General features: G+C 42.9%; 1 protein-coding gene across 2 annotated transcripts in view; it reads left to right on the top strand.

The window, feature by feature from the left end:
* The window catches only part of LOC309632091 (uncharacterized protein), a 204,679-nt gene extending 193,620 nt beyond the window's left edge, over nt 1-11,059 (top strand). Inside the window, exons 8-9 of one of the 2 annotated variants that reach the window (XM_082399261.1) lie at nt 371-451; nt 1,435-11,059. The gene's annotated coding sequence lies outside the window, so the exon portion shown is untranslated. Of the gene's footprint in view, nt 1-370 lie in introns of both variants that reach the window. The other variant, XM_082399262.1, reaches the window with a different exon arrangement.
* The last annotated feature ends 3,659 nt before the right edge of the window (nt 11,060-14,718 follow it).

The following is a 14,718-nucleotide window of genomic DNA, read 5'->3' as shown; positions in this document are numbered from 1 at the left end:
TTTTGGAAATAGAAGCCTCCTGTGCAGGCTGCTTTCATGCCTTTCTCCGTGACTGGAAGTATAGGGTCCATATGGTGCTTTATTTCATAAGACGTCTAGCTGAACACACCTTGAGGGGCTGTGAAATGCACGCAGCCACACCAGCTTCACACAGAGAGACCTCCAGCTTGAGGAGGCGTGTGCCGCTCGCTGGGCAGGAACTTTCCTGACCTGTGTGTCTTAAGCAGGAAAGAGAAGGTGCTCCTTTTTCCTCCTAAAAAATTCATCTCTTTATCACACTGGTGGAGTAATGAGAGAAAACAACTGACTTTGTTTCCTCTGTCAACTCTGGGATGTTTCCTAAGGGCTCATACTGTCCTTTAAATTCCAGGTGCTGATCTTCTGAACAAATGCCCCCTGAGGATTTCTGTGCCTGGAAAATACCTGTCTACAGATTTCTTTGACACCCTATGTAAGTAGAGGCTTGTGCTCAAAAATCAGTCTCAAGGGAGGGAGCTTTGTTTTATTTTGTTCCTGGAGGATCCCCCAGTAAGTTTTTTTAGGTGGTCATCAGTGTTTGATCTTGGATTTTTTTTCTCTGAAACACTCAACTTCCAATTTACTATCAGAAAAAGTCTATAACGTGAACTTCTGCTTAAAATCAAGGGTATGGATCCCATATTGAGGTCTCAGAATGGGAAGAGGAGAAGGCAGAAAATATTAAAACCACTCACTTCGGTCAGTTCAGTTGGAGATGCCATTCGTAGATCCGAGGGCATCTTTTCAGGGTTTAGTATTCGTCAGACTCCTCTGTGGTTAGCGGCTGTGGAATGTGCCCCGTACAGCTCAGGGTGTGGGCGTGGGATCCGGGAGCCCTTCCGTTTGGGAGCCATGACAGATCTCTTAGCCACATCTGTGCTTAGAACAGGCTGAAGGAAAACCGATTTCTTATTTTTATCATCATAACCATCATTTATTGAATGTGTACATGTGCTATTTCTAGTTCCACTTGCTTCTCCTTCTCTGTCTTAATTCTCACAACAACCTTACGTGGTAGGTCTTGTTATTACCCTGATTTCACAGGTGAGGAGACCGAGGCACAGAGAGTCAAGTAACTTCCCTCAGTTTGTGCAGGGAGCGAGTTCCAGAACTTGACGTTCCAGCCCCAGAAGTCTGCGTTGGACCATCCCACCAAACTGCCCCATAGAAACGGGCAGCTTTGGAGGATGAGCTGGCGGGCTGTATTTGGAGACGGTGTTTTAGCACTGCCACAGTCCCATGCGGGAGGGGGCTGCTGGACTTAAAAAGACTTGAGCTTGCTTAAGACTAGTAGGAGAACAAGGCTTTAGAGACGATGTGACTTGCTTAAGGTCTCTCTGCAAGTCAGAGTGTGGCGGAGGGTCTGGGGCCAAATCCTACCGGTTTCCAAGTTTTCTCCTTCCTCTTGGTTGTTAGGTGCCGCTTCTGCTGTTCGGGACCAAAGCTGGTTTCAGCGGTTTGCTCATGTGCTTACTGACGAAACCCTGCACCTCAGAGCCTGTTTATCTTCAGAGGTCCACATGGCCATGTGAAGATTGGCCGTTACAGTATCTATAAAGCACCAAGCAGCAAAGAATGGTGAGTAAGAGCCTGGGCCTGGAACCAAGCAGAGTGGAGTCTGAATCCTGGTCTTGCCATTCCTAAACTTGGTGACCAAGAGCAAGTCCTGTACCCTCGCTATATCTCTGTTCCTTCACCTGAAAAATGGAAATAGCGCCACTAGCCTTGCAGGTGGTTGTGAATGACGAGAAAATGCATAGAAAGCACGTAGCCCAGTGTTTGGCACAGAGTGAGTCCCCCAAAGATGGAAGCTGTTATGATTTATCAGAGTGCTTTTCCATCCTCTTCGCAGTTCATGTGGCCTTCACTCTGAAAAGGCACCGCAGCGTCCTGATCCATCTAATAAAACAATATTTGTGTGTAGTGCTTTTTAAAAAATTACAGTTGTTGCCATATACGGAATTCCATATGCCTCTAAGAACCACTGCAGGATAGGAATTTGTATCTGCATTCTCTAGATTGGCATGCTAAGGCTCAGCAAAATTAAATGATTGCCCAAGATCCCATAGCTAGTCAACAGCACAGCCAGGACTTCAGCTTAGAGCTGGAGCTCCAGATCCTGCGCTACTTATTTATCTGCTTCCTGTAAGAAAGTATTCATTAAAGGCATGTAAGTCAACAGAGAACTACTTCCCACTGTACGATCCAGCACCTTCCAACCGATAACAGTTGCATCTTTAGCCTGGCCTGAATATTTGGGTTAGGACTCTTGTATCCTGAAGTCTGTAACGTTCTGAAGCTACCTTCTTTAAAGAAGCGTCATAGTCAGATGCTGTCTCCTTGTGAAATATCCTCAAGCCCCAGGGGACGTTATCTTAATCCAGTTTGCTCGTGCAAGAACAGACTGGCGTTTCACTTCAAGGAAGACAACGTGTTTCCACTGTTCCGCTTTTGCCACACAGGAGTTACCGGTGTGGCTTATTGATTCACATTTCAGGCTCTAACTTTCCTATCAGATCTGGAAGAAAAAAAACAAAGAATGGCAGCTTGCTCCAAAACAGCATGAAGTAAAGAATCGCAGGTGGGATTTTGAAATAGAAACGCATTCTTTTAGCCTGTGTGCTGAGAGACACCAAGGAGGGATTTTGTTCTTGAAAGGTGATCACTTTAATGTGGAGGTGGAGAGTTTAACAATGTTAAGTGTGTGTTGTGTGTGTAAGAAAGAGTTGTTAAAAAATAACATTCCTTTCAAACGATGCAGTACCTTAAAACTGTCAGTGGTTAAAATAGAGACACCCTGCGTTAACAGAAATTCAGCCCTGCCGTCTCCTGCCCTGAAAATACAGAACAATCAGGTTGATTGTTGGAGGTTGGAGGATGGGGAGGAGTGGAAACACGCTGATGTTTACTGAGTAAAATCTTTCCTTGCAGTTGACTGTCACTGAAAGACTCAGCAAAGTAAGCAGATACCACGTGCTGTCGTCCTGTTTACCTGTGTACGTCCTGGAAAGAGAATGAACGAGCCCCTGTTAATTTATCAACTGTTTTTTTTTTCACTTCCCTACTAGTGAACAATGCGATTTTTTTCTCTGTGTTAATTTGATAGCCAGTCTGCCCATGCAGACGGCTTTGCAGGAAACCGACCTCTTGCTGGACGATTAAACACAAACAGAGGTCCAACTCAAGATCTCTAATTCACTGTATTTTGTTTAAAGTCATTTCACAGTCACCAACTAAATACCTCAGTTTCCCCCCAAGGGCTTACAGACTTCAGAGAAGTATACTACGTGACTGATCCCTGTGCTAGTAATTACTCTTTGTCTGCTGAAAATGCCTCCTCGTGTGAAGAGACATACATGGGAAAGAATATATCCACCTTCGTTCTTCTGCTGAATTTTTTGAAAAACATACTTAAAGGATACTACAGAAAACTTACCATATCTCTTTGTTTCTGCTCAGGTAACAGAACGGTATGGTTATAGATATATATGTGTGTGTGTGTGTGTGTGTGTGTCTGTGTGTGTGCGCGCACACATACATGTGCATGTGTGGGTGTGACATATTTTATGTATGATCTTATCAGTCATAAGTAAAAGGAAGAAATTCACTCTTCAAGGAAACAAAAGAAAAAAACAACAAAACAAAAAAACTTCTAAGTGGCAGTAAGCAAAAGCTGTAACTAGTCATTTGTAAAAAAATAAGCAGACCTTTTTGTTCTGGATTTTGAATTTTTTAACTAATGAGAACAATCTGGCTGCATCTTGCATACTTCAGTCATTGTTATTATCAATTACAATAGCATATCGAGAAGGATACAGGGGACCCCTAAATTAATCACAAAATTTGTGAAATAGTTATTTGAGAGTGCCAGTGATTCTTGGCACTTTTTCAAGTTTAAATGCTTGACTTTACTATCCAGTTGAAATATTTAACTGCCTGTCACTTGACAAAATATGTGCATTTCTTTGCAGTTAGTGAGCTACTTTGACGAAGTTAGTGATTGCTGCCCAGTTCTGCAGCCCATAGTGTTCTATTTCCTTATTTAAAGAGATGAAAAAACTAGCCTAGTAGTAGTAGGTACGTGCAGTGATGCTTTTCCATTGTGAAGGGTGAGTCTGTGTTGGGATCTCCTATTGAGGGGTAACTGGACAAGCCTGTCAGGGATAAGAATGGGAATCAGACCTGAGCTGAAGCCCCTCTCCCTCCTGGCTTATTAACATCCTGCTGAACCCACCTGAAATCCTCAACCACAGGCACATTGTAATTGGCTGTTCTTCCCACAGGCATTTGATGTATGAGGAAAGTTAAAAAGAAAAGCTAAGTTTCTGTTAATTTATTTAAGCAAAGAAAGCAGAATAAGTGAACGGTACAGCCAAGATTAGAACCATTCTCACAAGGTGACGCTATCATGATAAAACCAAAAAAGGGTGGGGAAATGTTTTAGGTTAAAAGAAACCAAAGAGTCTTAATGAGTGAACCTCAGTGGGATTTGGGGTTGAAAACAAGCCAACAAAACCACAAAAGAAATTTTTTTGGAGAAAGTGGGAAAGGTTGTGATATAGGGTACGTGTTAGATGATGCTAAGAAATTGTTAATTTTCTTAGGTATGAATAAGATATTGTAACTATATGGAAGAATGGCCTTATTTTTTTAGACCTGTTCAAGAAGTTAGGAAAACAATGTCAGGATGGTTGTTGATTTACTTTCAAATGATTCAGCAAAAAGAATACATATGTTGTACATGTAGATAACATCACTAAAGCAAAAGTGGCAAAAATGAACAGTTATTGAATTTAGACGGAAGAAATTTAGGAATACATTTATTGTCATTCAAAGTTAATGTATGTGTGAAATTTTTCATAACCATTTTAAAAAAAGAATGCACATCTCTTTAGTTAGGTGTCCCAGATACAGTAAGTATCTTCTTGAATCCCTAGAACCCTGAAGGGAACGGCAGTAGGCTTCCTAATAAAATGATATCAAGAACCATAATGGGAAGGAGAAAAGAACTGCAGCAAAAAATAATTTAAGGAGAACTGGGAGTGCAGTGAGTGGAGGGGAGCAGAATCTTAAGTAAAGCCAACAAAAATCCTTTACTCATAGGTGCAACCGAAGGAATTCCATTCTGGAAAAAAACATTAGGATCTCATTAGCATCAATATATTACTTTGCCTCTGAGCTATTCCATTGTCCTCCTTAGACCCCCAAATCATAGTCATCCTTTGAATCAAACAAAATTATCTTCAAACGAAAGCACCAGGTTTAGGGAAGCGTTTTCTTGAACTCATACCAGAGCGCCTGCTTACTTGGTACCATTTACATGTATGTTGTAGCACTTTGACTTATCCTGCACCTGGGCACTCTGACCCCTGGATCAGCTCTGGCCGATCTTTTCCCCAAGGAAAGGATTTCCCGGGACCTCCCACCGGGAGTGAAGGGGTTGACGTGTGCCGTTGCCTCTAAATGATGAAACCGAATCTTTGTCTGGGCAGCTCAAGAATAAAGAGTCACAGGCACACGCCCCCCCACCCCCCGCCCCGCCCCGCATCAGATTTGGTGAGAGCAGCACGTGCACAGAGATTTGCTAAAGCTCGATTTAGACCACAAAGTAAATACCTCACAGCGCAGTTTCAACTTTTTCCTTTCTAGGTTGTTTTATTTATTGTAAGAGAGCACTCTGAAGGAAGAACAGATTCTAAAGCTTCTTCAGGAAGCTGGTTTCACATGGTGGTTTAGATTTAAATAGTGATTGTCTAGCACCATTTGAAATCAGTGTTCTTGGGGGAGACCAGCTGCGCTGCCAGCGGCAAAAGGAACGAATGGGACCAGCCCTGAAGACTTCAAAAGCAAAGACCAGCCGGTGAGGAGAGCCCACCTGGCGCTGCCGCTGCAGCTGGTCCATCCTCCCCGCCGTCACCGCCCCCCACCAGCTCCCCGCCGCCAGCGGTGAGCAGCGGTGTTACAAACAACAGGTTAATTATGCGACGTCTCACTACTAGAACTTCACACTCATTTGTACAGTAAACCTTCTATAGTACTTTTCCTGTAACACAGACTCTGTCGTGCATGGGTTAAAAGGCTGAGTGTATGGTGGATGTATTAATCTTTGGGCCCTTCCCAACCCTCGCATCCTCCTATGACCCCTTAGAGGATGACTGATTTCTTTTGGTGTTCAGAGTCAATATAATTTTCTAGCACCATCTGAAATCGGTTATAATGATTGGGGAAGAGCACCGTGCCGCCGATTGAGAAGAGAAAATGTATTGGTGACCTTTGGGGCCATGAATAAGAAACAAGAAAACAGAAATACCAAGGTGGTTTTTCTTCTTTCAGTTTTTGAGTTTCATTGCCCTGAATTACGTGTGTTTTTAATGCTAATAAATGGTTAATTATTAGCATATTGCTAACGGTTGTATTTTAGAGGAATTCCACAGAATTTGTGGGGATACTCCTTTTTGATGCTGGATACCTAGGAAAAAGTGGGTGAAGTCGATGCCTTGGGTCACTTGAAAGGCGTAGAGCGGGAGTATATCCCGCTCCCAGTGAGGAGCCTGTAGACCTCACCTTCAGACAGACGCTCCTCTGCCTCCGTGGAGTGGTGTGGATTCCGTGGTCCACCAGGCCCTCTTCTTACAGGCGGCGCCAGGCTCAGGTGGGCTGGAGGCCAAATCTGACAAGGCACGGGAGGGAACATGGCACAGACGACTAGGTTTCTGTGTCCAGGACACGACAAAGTTAACGTTTCCATTCGGTTTAGAAAGCAAGGTGAAGAAGGCCCCGGGTCACACTTGAACTACTTTCCTAAATTTTAACCTGCTTACTATGGAAGGGAAGTTGTTAGACCGAAAACAACGCCTGGTTTTCTAGGTCCGAGCGGGGGGTGGGTGAAAAGGCTCAGGAGGGAGCTGTCTCAGCCAGCCCACCTCCCAGGGCTCCTCTGCCGCTTCTTTCTGCCCCAGGCACTGATTGAGCCGAAGGTCAGCCTGCCACCCCACCAGCTGTCTCCACGTGCCATCCCGCTGCATGGAAGGGGCACCTTCGGAAAGTCCAGGCCTTGTCCTTCCACTTTCCCTCCGGCCTGGAGCAGCTCCACAGCCTGACGTCAGGTGACAGCTCGCCCTGCTTCCCAAAGCTCAGGCCTCCACCTCCCTACCCTTCCCACACCCGCCCTGCCTCTCCCCACTCCTGCTTATACTTTGTCCGGGAAAGTCCTTTCACCTCAGGGCTAGGACTTGGAATTTCTGTCTGCCACGCAAATCAAATGAGACCATTTCGCTTCCTTTTCTGTCCTGTGGTTATTATTTCCCCAGAACTCTGTCTTTTGCTTTCTTACTTGCTCTGTTTTCCCTGAGTAACCTTACTTACTCCCCTGTTTCCAAATACACCTGCTACGTGATGACTTTCCTCACCTAGAGCTCTAGCCACGGATATTCTTCACAGCTCCTTGTTTCCATATTTCTATTTTTTTCATACAAAATCTTTAACTTTTGAAAGAGAGGATCACTTGTTCATTCAGACAACTTTACCAGACTTGGCCACCCAATAAGTCACACACACACACAGGTATTTGGAAGGTAATTTGCATGACTCTTCAACTGGTCACGCCAGGACCAAGCAGCCACTTTCCCTGCAACCTTCTTCCACGAGGACGCCTTACTCAAAACAGGCTATGGGGCAGCTGTACTTGAACCTTGCCTCCAGAGGGTACTAGATAGTTTAACGTGCTGTTCTAAACCTCTTTCAATTATAGTGCCAAAGCTGTGCTCATTTTCATTTCCCAAAACCAGCTCTCCCTGCTCTCTGCCGTGGTTAAAGCTGACCACCTGCCCTGCCCCGGCCTCACCCACACTCTCCAAGCCTTGCCTGCCTTCTATCTTAACTTCTTTAAAATCCATCCCTTTCTCTGCACCCTCAGTAGCCTCCTAGGTGGCTTTCTTGCCCCACCTCTTAACCTTTAGTCCAGCTTTTGTGTTGCCTCCAGTTGTTCTTCTACTGACACGTGACTTTGCTCCCTCTCCGTCTTTCGTGGGTCTCACCCCTGCCTAGGTGGCCACCCTCTTCTCCAGACACCCACCCCCCTGCCCGCCCCCCCCCCCAGTTAGGACCTGGCTTCTGAGCTCTTGCTCAGCTCCCAGCTGCTTGCTGCTGCTGACCTGCAGGCACCTGCACATTTCCAAGCGTGTGTGTAATATTCCCTCTGCCCAGATCTTCCCTCTCTTCCTCCTCCTCCTCGCCTGAGAACTCCAGCAATTCTTCAGTGTCAGGCTCAAGTGACTCTAAATCAGATAAGAAACAACAATAATGATGACAACAGTAACAGCTAACACTGAGCTCTTATTTTGTGCTAGGCACTTGCTCAGCATTTTACATGAATTATCTCACGTAATCTAACTTTCAAAATAGTCCCATGAAGTAGGTATTAATTCAGATTTCTGCACGTGAGAGAACAAACAGAAGAATTAAATAATTTGTCCACGATGATGTGACTGTAAGGTTTTTGCGTAGGAGTACAAACCCAGATCGCTCTGATTCCAGTGCCTCTCTCCTGATCAGTGCTGTTCTCTTCATTGTGGATGTAATCATGGGGCTGCTCGTTCGGTAGACGGCCTCTCAGCTGGCCCCCACGGATCCCCACCTATGGGTATTCATGACCTGTGTAGTCCCCTCCCCGTGAGCATGGGCTGGACCTAGTGACTTGCTTCTTCCAGATAAGATGCAGCAAAAGTGGATGTCTCTTTAGAGATAAGGTTACAAATGGACTGCGATTCTTTCATGTTTTTGCACGTGCTGTCTGTCTGTCTGTCTCTCTCTCTCTAAGGAAAGACACCTGCCACGTTGGGATCTGCCCAATGGAGAGGCACATCTGGCGAGGAATTGATGTCTTCAGACAGTAGCTCATGAGGACCCGAGGCCTTCCACGAGCCACATGAGTGAACTTGAAAATGAATCCCCCTGCAACCAGCCTGGGGATGACTGCAGCTGCAGCCAAACCCTTGACTGTAGCCTGTGAGAGACCCTGAGCCAGAGGACCCAGTTAAAATGTGCCCAGATTCCTGACCCACAGAAATTGTGACATAATACATGTTTGTTGTTTTAAGCCACTACATTTTGGGGTTATTTGTTATGCAGCAGTAGATAACTATACAACTCACAGTACTCATGTCTAGACTCAAACTTTCTGCTTACAGCACTTAACTTTTTAGATAAACTTTTTGTTGGAATAACTTTAAAGAAAAGGTGTACAAAGAAGTTTTCTATCTCTCACCCTCTGTTATATTGTATGTAATCATGGTACATTGTCAATACTAACAAACCAACATTGGTACCTTATTGTTAACTAAATTTCAGACTTGATTCACATCTCACTAGTTTTTCCACCAAGGTCCTTTCTCTATTCCAGGATTGGGGTCATATTTGTAATAGCCTAATAGATATCACACCCGATAACTCTTTGTGTTTGTGTATGTGTAGAGAAAGAGAGATGAAATATATATGTGTTTGCCAGAACTGGGGAGACCTACCCATAGATAAGAAAGGAATATTACCAAAGTCTTTAATCAGGGATCTTCTTTATAATTATTTGGAAAAATAACCATTACATTAACTTAACTGAAAACTATTATGTGAAGTTACTGAGGGGAGAGGTGGGAGTGGCTCCAAGTAATAAATGATAAGGCTGTAACAATTCACAAATACTTTAAAAAAATAAAATATACTTTACTAAAAAGCAATAATATTTTAATAAACTAAAACTTTTAAAGTTTTCATTTATTAGTAAGCATGTCAAATACTACAAGATTCACAAATGGTTCTTTTGCCTTTTGATGTTGGTATAAATTAATTTTTATTTATATAATATGCAAATACCTAATTTGCTTGTAACTATTTAAATGGCAACTATTCAACTAAAAGTACTAATCTGCATTTTTCTTCATTCCTGTGCAGTGTGATCCTGGCAAGTCACTTGGTCTTTCTGGGTTTTTCTTTGGAATGAATTTATATTACTAGAATTTTACCACAAATTAGTCATGCACTACAACCACTTAGTAGCTGTAAACATTTTGCAAACAAAACTCTGTGTACAAAGTTTAATAAAACTAACCACTCTCTAATTGCTTAAACATTTAGCTGCATTATTTTGCAGCATTGTTCCAAGTGATTCTTAAAGAACAATCCACATAAAAGTAAAACTTTTAGGAAAGAATGAGTGATGTTGCTTAAAGGAGAAAAGACATCCCATTTCTACATACACTCTCGTGGTTGAGTTTTTTAAGTAGGGTGTATAAATGAGGACATCAAGTGACTTAGGAGAAAATAACAAGCATAGCGAAGCTTTGGATAGATCCTAAAAAGCCATTAAGTGAGATAGGATTTTTCAAATCTTCTTGGTGACCTACCAAAAACCCAAATAAACAAACCACTAAAAAATAACAACAGAAACAAATTTGAACTCTGAAAATAATGCACACATGAGACCCCAAGTCTTAGTGGCCAAGGTTTGCTTCTTGGCTTGTCTCTTAAGGATCAAGCTCTTCTTTGTGGTCAGAATGACTGACCTGATTTTCAGTAATTGACTATTGAATAAAACACAATAGAAGATGTTGCAGAAGGAAGGGATGCCAAAGAATGAGACATAAATATGATTGGGAAAAAAAGGAGCAGAATACAATGTAACCTCATTCACAAGCCGTCACTTCCCAGAACTCTGAATTCATTAAGTTTTCCGCACTTCTCTACTCTGAAAGTGTCAGATGACAAGAAAGCAAGCTGTTAAGCTTACTGAAGAACTGCATGCATAAATATTTCTAATATTATATTTTGAGGTTAGTACATAATTCATTTCTGTCTAATGTGCCTAAAGTATAATCTTGGCTATGCAGGATGATGACTGATCCTCAGAAACCGTGGAAACCATAAATCATCGAAGGCTTCAATCATATTCATCATCCTATGCTTACTAAAGCCAGAAGAATGTAGAAATATGTTGCAGAGACTTTGTAAACAACTCTCATTTAGCCAAAAATAAAATCTGTATACTCTATAGACAGAATCCAGTATTCTTTATATTTTATTACTGAGATACAAGTCACCTAACAAAGTTCACCATTTTAACCACTTAAAGTGCACAATTCAGTGGCTTTTTGTACATTCACGACGTTGTGCAACCTTCACCGCTATCTAGTTCAAGAACATTTTCATCACCCCCAAAAGAAACTCCGTAGCCATTAAGTAGGCACGCCTCAGTGCCCCTCTGCCACCGGTCTGCTTTCCGTGGATTTGCCTATTCTGGGCATTGATCCAAATGGATGTGCACAATATGTGCGCCTGGCTCCGCTCAATTGGCATAATGTTTCCATGTTGTAGCAGTGTCTGTACTTCATTGCTTTTGTGGCTGAATCACATTCCACTGTATGGGTAGACCACATTTTGTTTATTTGCCATCAGTTTGATAGGCATTTGGCTTGTTCTTTACATTTACATTTTTATTTCTATCAATGGCATACATGTCCATAGACTATCAAGTCAGATGGTGCTAGTCCCAGAATAACAATGAGCCACCCTCTGCCCTCCCACAAGCAACCACTTTCAGCCCATTTGTTTCTTTTTTTTTTTTAAGAGTTACATTTTATTTTATTGTATTTTATTTATTTTTTATTTTTGGCTGCGTTGGGTCTTCGTTGCTGCACGCAGGATTTCTCTAGTTGCGGTGAGCTGGGGCTACTCTTTGTTGCAGTGCACCAGCTTCTCATTGCGGTGGCTTGTTGCAGAGCACGGGCTCTAGGTGCACGGGCTTCAGCAGTTACAGCACGGGCTCAGTAGTTGCAGCACATGGGCCCTAGAGCATGCGGGCTTCAGTAGTTGTGACACATGGGCTCAGTAGTTGTGGCTCATGGGCTCTAGAGCGCAGGCTCAGTAGTTGTGGCTCACAGGCTTAGTTGCTCCACAGCATGTGGGATCTTCCCGGACCAGGGCTTGAACCCGTGTCCCCTGCATTGGCAGGCAGATTCTTAACCACTGTGCCACCTGGGAAGTTCAGCCCATTTTGTTTCTTCTGATTATTTTCCTCCATTTAAATAGCCCAATCTGTTTCTTCTGATTTTTTCCCTCCATTTAAAATGCTCATATTGATACTTCTTCATTTTGGCTTTTTTTTTTTTTTTTTACTTTTTCTACTATGTGAAATGAGGATTTAGCTCTAACATCACCACTTAGGTATACTACTCCATTTACTGTCACAATTTAGTTATAGCACGATTTTTGGTTAAATCAAAAATTAGTGTTGTTAATTATATAAATACTGTTGACAGCATAGCCACATAGTTTTACATTTCCTTTTAAACTTTAATTCTGAAATAATAATTTCCTCATTTTAATTTGCTTAATTTTCTTTATACTTAATTATTTCCCAGTCTTTACTATAGAACCATAAGGCCATGTCAGCATTGTTTTCTCGGAGCTGTATCTCCTCCTGCGGTGACCTGGGCTGGCTGCTCTCTGGGTGTGGCTCCCAGCCATCATCCCAGGACTTAATTCCATTACCATCCTGGAAATTCTCTATCTTTTCTCCTGGGTTGGATTCTCTACCCTGGGTCACAGGATGTTTCTTGCTTTACTTTTAACTCTCATCCTCTCCCCCCCTTTTTTTGTGCCCATCCTTCAGTAGTTTCCTAAGAAAGGAGGACAAGGAGGTAATTTTTTGAGGCTTTTCATTTTACTCTTATATTTTATTGATAATTTGACTGGAATTCCTGATTGGAAAACAGACGTTTGTTTTCTAGCCCCCCGTGTTGCTGAGGAGCCTGATACAATGCTGATTTCTGGCTCCTTTTCTCTGGAAGTTTTCAGGAGATTCTGTTTCTCCCTTGTGTTGTTTAAATTTCATCATGTGTGTGACAGGGGTTTTGTTCATTTATTTGACCAGGTATTTAATATCCCTTTCATTCTGGAGGTTTATTCTTTCAACTCTCAAAAATATTTCTGTTATTTCTTAGGTAATTTCCTTTATTCATTTTCACTATTCTTCCTAGAACTGTTATTTTTCCTATACTGGACCTCCTGGACTAACCCTGTGATTTTTCTTATTTTTTCCTTTCCAGTTTCCTACCTTTTTGATCTTGTTCTACTTTCTGGGAAAATTCCCACCTGTATTTTCAAAACTTAATACAGAATTCTTATTTCTGCTAACGTGTGTTTAATATCTGAGAGTTTTTGTCTTTATTTTTTTAGCCTTTTGTTCCTATTTTGAGGATTCACAAATGCCTCTGAAGATGTTAAATAGGTATTCCCCTTCCCCCTTTTTAAAGGTTTCTGCTCCCTGCATTGTTGCTGTTTGTTCCAGGTTCTTTGTGTTTTAATTTTTGGTTTTGCCTTTCATGTTAGAGGCTTGCTCAGATGTCTTGTGATCCTTGACTATCCGTTCATATTTAAGGATGGGGATCTTAAAACTGTTAGAAACTCTCTATACATTGGCAGGACTTCCCAACTGGTGGGCTCATCTTAGGGTGGGTGATAGGCAGAATAATGACCTTCCAAAGATGTCCACATCCTAAACCCCAGAACCTGTGGAAATGTTACCTCACATGGCAAAAGGGACTTTGCAGATGAGATTCAGGTTAAGGCCCTTGAGATGGGGAGAGTAGCCTGCATTACCCAGGTGGGATCAATCTAATCACAAGAGTTCTTAAAAGCAGAGAACCTTTCTCAGCTGTGGTCAGAGGGAGTGACTACGGAAGAAAGGTCAGGGAGATGCCACGTTGCGAGTTTTGAAGGTGGAGGAAGGAAGCCATGAGCCAGGAATACAGTCAGCCTCTACAAGCTGGAAAAGGCGAGGAAAGAGAATCTCCGCTAGAGCTTCCAGAAGGGAACGCAGCCCTACTGACACTGCTTTAACCCCAGTGAGACCTGTATCAGACTTCCGGCCTCCAGAATGGTATGGTCATAAATTCGTGTTGTTTTAAGCCACTAAGTTTGTAATAATTTGTAACAGCAGCAATAGAAAACTAATATAAGGTGATTGGAAGGACAGTCAGCTGCTTCACTGAGGATTCCCAGTGTCATTATTTATAAAGTTTGGGGTGTTTTTTTTTTTTCCTCTCTTGGTCTGGTCAATTTCCTCAGAAACGAACCCTTCATTCTCCTGCTGGGGGTCTCAGTTAGACTCGGTCAAACAGAATCACCATAGGTTTCACTAGAATAAATTAAGGCATTAGGGCCTTCACAAATGTGGGAGGAGGCTGCTGAGGAAGGGAAGGGCTTGAAAGCTGCGGCTAGAGGTTTAGTGAAATTGTCACTGAAGACTTGAGCCTGCAGCACTGGGGTGGGAGAAGCTGGAGGTACCAGGAAATTCCAAGAAGCCACAGCACCTACCAAAAGAGGCCGCGAAATGAGACCTTGTGGGGAGAGATCCATGAACCCGCCACATCTGACCATTGGAATGATGGCGTTCTCTCCACTCAGCCGCCCGAATCTTACGCACGTTCCTCTCACTGGCAGACTGAGCCTGGAATCATGCCGGGAAAGGGGTTCTGGGAAGCGTGGTTCCCAGCCATAGACAGGCATGGTGATGGCCGTGAGCTGACTGACAGTAGACAACCCAGCCGGAGGTATATTGTAAGCCTGGCTGCCAGGTTCTGGAAGCTGAACTAAAGAAAACGGCTGGAAGCTGAACAATGAGGAAAGCTCACTGTTCACAACATGGAC

The sequence above is a fragment of the Balaenoptera borealis genome (assembly GCF_965194805.1).
Source record: "Balaenoptera borealis genome assembly, chromosome: 7".
NCBI lineage: Eukaryota > Metazoa > Chordata > Mammalia > Artiodactyla > Balaenopteridae > Balaenoptera > Balaenoptera borealis.
Note: the sequence above shows the minus strand (reverse complement) of the source record. Positions and strands in the feature narration are given on the sequence as shown.